The 6,477-nt window shown below is 39.8% G+C and overlaps 1 pseudogene; it reads right to left on the reverse strand.

Moving 5' to 3' along the window:
• Positions 1 to 4,478: 4,478 nt before the first annotated feature.
• LOC123950714 lies at positions 4,479 to 6,120 on the reverse strand (annotated as a pseudogene).
• Between the last annotated feature and the right edge of the window lie 357 nt (positions 6,121 to 6,477).

Consider the following 6,477-nt stretch of genomic DNA (forward strand, 5'->3'; position numbering starts at 1 on the left):
GAGAAAGGGGAACCCTCTTCCACTGTTGGTGGGAATGCAAGTTAGTGCAGCCACTTTGGAGAACAGTGTGGAGATTCCTGAAGAAATTAAGAATACAGCTTCTCTATGACCCTGCAATTGCACTGCTGGGTATTTACCCCAAAGATACAGATGTAGTGAAAAGAAGAGCCATCTGTACCCCAATGTTTATTGCAGCAATGGCCACGGTCACCAAACTGTGGAAAGAACCAAGATGCCCTTCAACGGATGAATGGATAAGGAAGATGTGGTCCATATACACAATGGAGTATTATGCCTCCATCAGAAAGGATGAATACCCAACTTTTGTAGCAACATGGATGGGACTGGAAGAGATTATGCTGAGCGAAATAAGTCAAGCAGAGAGAGTCAAGTATCATATGTTCTCACTTATTTGTGGAGCATAACAAATAACATGGAGGACATGGGGAGATGGAGAGGAGAGGGAGTTGAGGGAAACTGGAAGGGGAGATGAACCATGAGAGACTATGGACTCTGAAAAACAACCAGAGGCTTTTGAAGGGATGGGGGGGGTGGGCGGTTGAGGAACCAGGTGGTGGTTAATAGGGAGGGCACGTACTGCATGGAGCACTGGGTGTGGTGCAAAAACAATGAACACTGTTACGCTGAAAATAAAGAAATAAGAAAAAAAACTAATTCTTGAGCTCACATTCTGAAAGTTCAGAATTTCATTCTGCATGTATGGATGGGAATTCCTAATGGGAATTCCTTGAAACAAGACAACAGAAATATCACCAAACAAAAGTCTGCAGTAAAATCAGCTAACACCGTGGGTCTGAGGTGTCACATGCAGATGAGCCAATGAACAAGAACACCAGGTTTCAGGTGACATTCACCCAGCAGATAATCATGCAAGAGATGGAGATATTAAGGCCTATGGTGCTAATGTATGGCCTTTTAAAATGCAGTTAAATGCATGCATCACTCTTTTTTTTAAAATATGAGAATTACATGGATTCACAAAAATGGGAAGCAACCGTCTTTCATTTATTATTTTGCTCTTCAAAAAGCTTGAAGAAAGTAAAATCCCTTTTTATAATTCCTCCGTAGATGGAAATCATTCTCATCTGTGGGATAATATTTATGCTTCACATCTATGTAAATGCTTCTTACTTCCCTTTTATCTGTTTCAGTATGCTTCCCTGACATTTATAGGCCAGCAAATAGACTTCCTGTTGGCTAATTTAACGTCTGCAGATTGTGTTCCTTAGGAGCATAAAATCTGAATACCTTAGATGTCCTAAAATTCCTTATGCTGGTTCAGAAAACTTGGCCTACCTCTGAGACCTGTCTCCAAGCCAGGAACACACAGAGTGAATTTGGAACTGAATGAGTGAAATAGAGTGACTGTGTGCATGTGACAATTCCCAGGGATGAACTCCCTAATAAAATTTACTGCTCTCCTAATAAAATTTACTCCTCTCCTTCTAGAATTAAGGACATTTCACCTGGAAAGCTTTCCTGCCTTCTGCTTTAGTCTCCTTGACTCAGTATAGATTCATTAAGCACTATAAATGAGCACTTAGGAAAGCCTTGTGTGTGCATGGGAGCTCACAAGGTCTTAGGAGAAGTAAAATGAACATAATATTCCAGAAAGTTAGGAATCTGATAGAAGTCATAAAATTTCTATGCTAAACCACTATTAAAATGTTCTATGTAAGCAAGTACATCCTATCAAGGTACAAGTGCCTGAGTGTACTCAGGGTAAAGGAACATTCAAAGTGAAATAGAATTACTCAAATCAGTCTTCTTAGAGAGCTCCATTCTTAAACCAAGCATGAGAAGAAAATGACCAGCAGAGACTGGGGAAGGAAACTGGCTACCTTCTCATCAGCACTGATTTCATAATGTAAAACACCTTGTGAAATGGCCTCATGGCTTCATTTATTTTGCCTCTTAATAATCATCACATTTGGCTTCTTTTGTTTTTTTAAATTATTAAACTGCTGCCTCCGTTAAAACTGTAATTTTTTTGTACACAAAACCATCATTGTTTGTGTAAGATTGCATTCTCAGAAACTAGCATTGCCTATAGCAGGACTGGCCAATCGCTAGGCCTTCATCAAATTGTTTAATACTTGTTTCCATCTCTACCTGTTAAGTCATAAACAAGGCTATCTTTATCAGGAAAAACTGCCTTCCTATTGCAGAAATGTCATTATCGCCCCAATTAGCACTCACGAATGAAACCTTGTTCTCCAATTCAGATATATTAATGCTTCCTCCTCCCTGAGGAATTTGCATAAACTGGCTGAAGTTTCTTCATTTTGATACAAATTGTTTTTGTCATAGAAGTGAACACAGAGAAACATCAGTGAGCCCCTCGCTAAAATTTAAAAGAAATCAGAAATCACATTGCTGGGGCCTGTCATTCCCAGTGAATCCCCAACAACACAGAAACATCCCAATTATGACAGAGACACCGCGGACAAACTGGTTTAGAGAAGGCCGGTGACCAGCAACAGCGAGCAAGACTGCAGACTCGGGACTCCTCCGTTCTGGTAGGAGAACAGAGAAAACAATAGTCACAATATTTCTGAATTAACAATTGCTATCAGATTCACACTCAGCTCTTGAGTAAACCTATTTTTGCTTTTTAAGGACATGGATGTTACTGCACTGAGAGAGAACCCATTCTTTTTTTACCTGGGACTTGAAACTTTCCCGTTCGATGTGATGCAGCAGACGTTAAGCACGGGGTCCTCTTTGGACCTGGATGGTCACTTGGTATTCACAGAGGTGCTGACAATTGAACTGAGTTTTAGGAAGGAGTAAGATTTAGAGGAAGGTGCAGGTGAGGTCATCCAGACAAAAGAAACATCATGAGTGACACATATGTTTTAAGCAGGGTATTGACTTGAACTGGCTGAGTTATAAATGGTTTGCTTTGATGGCAGTTGTGGGTGTTAAGAGGTAAGGCAGAGAAATTAAGATGAATGTTTACAAACTGATTATATCTGTATAAATAGCACCAAATGAAGAGAATACTAGAATATGGTCCATATCTCCTAATCACCTCTCATGTTCCCTTCTCTCACTGATGCATGGAAAGAGGACCATAGTCCTGACTTTTAAAATACCTGTCTGGTTTTTGTTGTTGTTGTTGTTTTCGTTTGTTTGTTTGCACTGTATGTCAATGAGATAAACAGTGTGCTTTTTGTTTGGGTCCTTTGTCATTCAGTTTCATTACATTTATGGGTTTTGGCTACGTTGTTACATGATTTAGATATTTCATCTTATTTCCATGTAATTGGTGTGACTATAGCACCGTTTATTTAACCCTTTTATTGCTGGAAGGTTTTTGATTAGACTCTAAGGTTTTGAGGACTTCAAACAGTGGTATTGCTAGGGCGCCTGGATGGCTCAGTTGGTTAAGTGTCCAACTCTTGATTTCAGCTTAGGTCATGGTCTTGGGGTTTGGCTGTCTCCCCACTCACAGGGCATCTGCTTGAGATTTTCTCTCTCTCCTCTCCCTCTGCCACCACCCCGGCTTGTACACTCTTGCTCTCTCTCTCTCTCTCGCTTTCTCTCAAATAAATAAACCTTTAAAAAAGCAAAACCAAATACTGCTATTACAGTAAGCATTCTAGTACATATTTTTGGATGGAATTTTTTGTCTATTTCCTTCAGGCATAACTATAGGAGTAGATATCCAAGAGCATTTGGAATGCATTTCGGGTTTTAGTAGAAATTGCAAAAACATCTTTAAAGACTTACCAATTTACACCGCTTTCAGCAATGCAAGAGAGTTACTATTCTCTATATTTTATCTAAAACATGGTATTTTTGTCATTATTATTGATCTTCACAAATCTGGTGGATTTGTGGTTAGTACATCATGGTGGTGTTAACTGACATTTATCAAATGATCCAAGAAAAACTCTGCAGTTTTTGTTTTGTGTGGTCATACACAGTCTCTTATATGTTCTCTTTATATGTGTTTTCTCAGGAATATTGGGAATGAATATACTTCTCCGCTTTATCCATTGACATTTTACTCTCTTAATAGTTGATAAACAAAAGTTCTTACTACAATCCCTCAATGGTTAACACATTTTGAATCCAATACAGAAATTTTTATCTTCTCTAGTGTCACCAAAGTGCAACTTTGGTCTCTGAAAGTTGCATTTCATGCATGCATGACATATATTTAAAATACATGGTGTTAGACCTTGGATTTCACTATGTTGTCTTAACGTGCCTGGGTGCACAGTTTAGGAACTACAGAGACAGTGCGAATTCATCTTTCTTCTGTCTGCTTTAGCCTGTGTTACTTTGAAGGCATTTGCCAATAAATCAATTGGCAAATAAAGATACTAATGATTACTTCATATGATCATCTCTCCAGACCTGTGATCATATTCCCTATTTAATCTTTTTTTTAATCATGCCATATGACCTTTAATTAGGTATAAAGTCTTCTAATCACGTCACCTAGGGACCATTCTACCCACTGCTCTGTTTGGCCGCCCGTCTCTTGTCTCTCTCTTCAGCCATGGTGAGGCAGATACCCTTTTCACGGGAAGAGAAATCCATGGTTTGTTGCCTTTGCCAATAACAAAAATGTTGGACAGTCGGGTGGCAAAGCTGTTGCCATTGGCATCTTTCATGTGAACCACATCGAACGAACCAGGGTGTCTCTCTCTGTTGGTGATCACACCAATTCTTCCTAGGTTAGCACCCCCAGTCACCGTACACAGATTACCAGTGTCAAACCTGATGAAATCAGTAAACTTTCTGGTTTCCAAATCAGTCTGAATGGTGTGATTGACCTTGACGAGGGGATCAAGATAGTGGATGATACGAGCATCGTGAGTCACCAGATGGGGGATTCCTTTTGTCCCCACAAAGATCTTTCTCAGTTTGCACAACTTGTACTTGGCTTCCTCGAGTGTAATCCAATGAACAGCAAAGCGACCCTTGGTATCATAGATAAGATGGAAATTCTCCCCAGTCTTTTCAATGCTGATGATTTCCATAAAACCAGCAGGGTATGTTATATCAGTTCGGACCTTGGTATCAATCTTTTTTTTTTTAATATTTTATTTATTTGACAGAGAGAAATCACAACTAGGTAGAGAGGCAGGCAGAGAGAGAGAGAGGAGGAAGCAGGCTCCCCCAGAGCAGAGAGTCTGATGTGGGGCTCGATCCTAGGACCCTGGGATCATGACCTGAGCTGAAGGCAGAGGCTTTAACCCACTGAGCCACCCAGGTGCCCCAAGACCTTGGTATCAATCTTAACAAAACGCTGTATACAGATCTTCTTTACTTCATCTCCAGTTAGGGCATACTTAAGTCCGTTCCTTAGGAAGATGATGAGAGGAAGACACTCTCTCAGCTTATGGAGACCAGTAGATGGGCGAGGAGTGAACACACCAGTCAGTTTACCCAGCATCCAATGCTTTGGAGCTACTACATGCTTCAGATGTTTCTTGGGACCATGAGCCACGGCTGCACTAGGAATGAAAAGAGAACTGCCTCCTTCCAGTACCCTAGAAAAGACTTCCCTATTTAATCTTGATAGTTTTAGTTTGTTATTTTTCCTTTGCATCTTTTATATTTCTTGAACAAATGATTAAGGGGCTTATTTATTTAGTACATTGTACTATTTTAAAAGTAAGGTTTGTTTGGTTTAAATTTCATATTATACCTTTGATTTTTATTTAATTTAAAAAAATACTCAGCTTTTTAATTTTAATTTTTATTATGTTCAATTAGCCAAGATATGAGGCATCATTATTATTTTTTAAAGATTTTTATTTATTTACTTGACACAGAGAGATCACCTGTAGGCAGAGAGGCAGGCAGAGAGAGAGGAAGGGAAGCAGGTTCCCTGCTGAGCAGAGAGCCTGATGCAGGGCTTGATCCCAGGACCCTGAGATCATGACCTGAGCCGAAGGCAGAGGCTTAACCCACTGAGCCACCCAGGTGCCCCAGACATCATTATTTTTTGATACAATGTTCAGTGATTCATTAGTTACCTATAACACCCAGTCCTCAATGCCACATGTGACTTTTGAAATTAGGACAAAAAAAAATCTAAACTTCTTACTTTAAGGAATCATAAGTGCATTTAGTCATCCTGTATTTCCTACAACTTATTTTTCATTTCTGAAGTGTGTTTTTCATTTATTAACACTTTCCTGCTTATCCTCACCTCATTTGAGATTTTCATTTTAACATAGTAATAAGGGGTGCATGGGTGGCTCAGTGGGTTAAGCCTCTGCCTTCAGCTCAGGTCATGGTCCCAGGGTCCCGGGATGGAGCCCCACATCGTGCTTTCTGCTCAGCGGGGAGCCTGCTTCTCCCTCCCACTCTGCCTGACTCTCTGTCTACTTGTGATCGCTCTCTGTCAAATAAAAAAATTTTTTTAATCTTAAAAAATAAAATAAAATAGAAAATGATTACTTTTACCTGCTTTATGAGTGTGGCCCTAAG

Source organism: Meles meles, chromosome 1 (genome assembly GCF_922984935.1).
Source record: "Meles meles chromosome 1, mMelMel3.1 paternal haplotype, whole genome shotgun sequence".
Lineage (NCBI taxonomy): Eukaryota > Metazoa > Chordata > Mammalia > Carnivora > Mustelidae > Meles > Meles meles.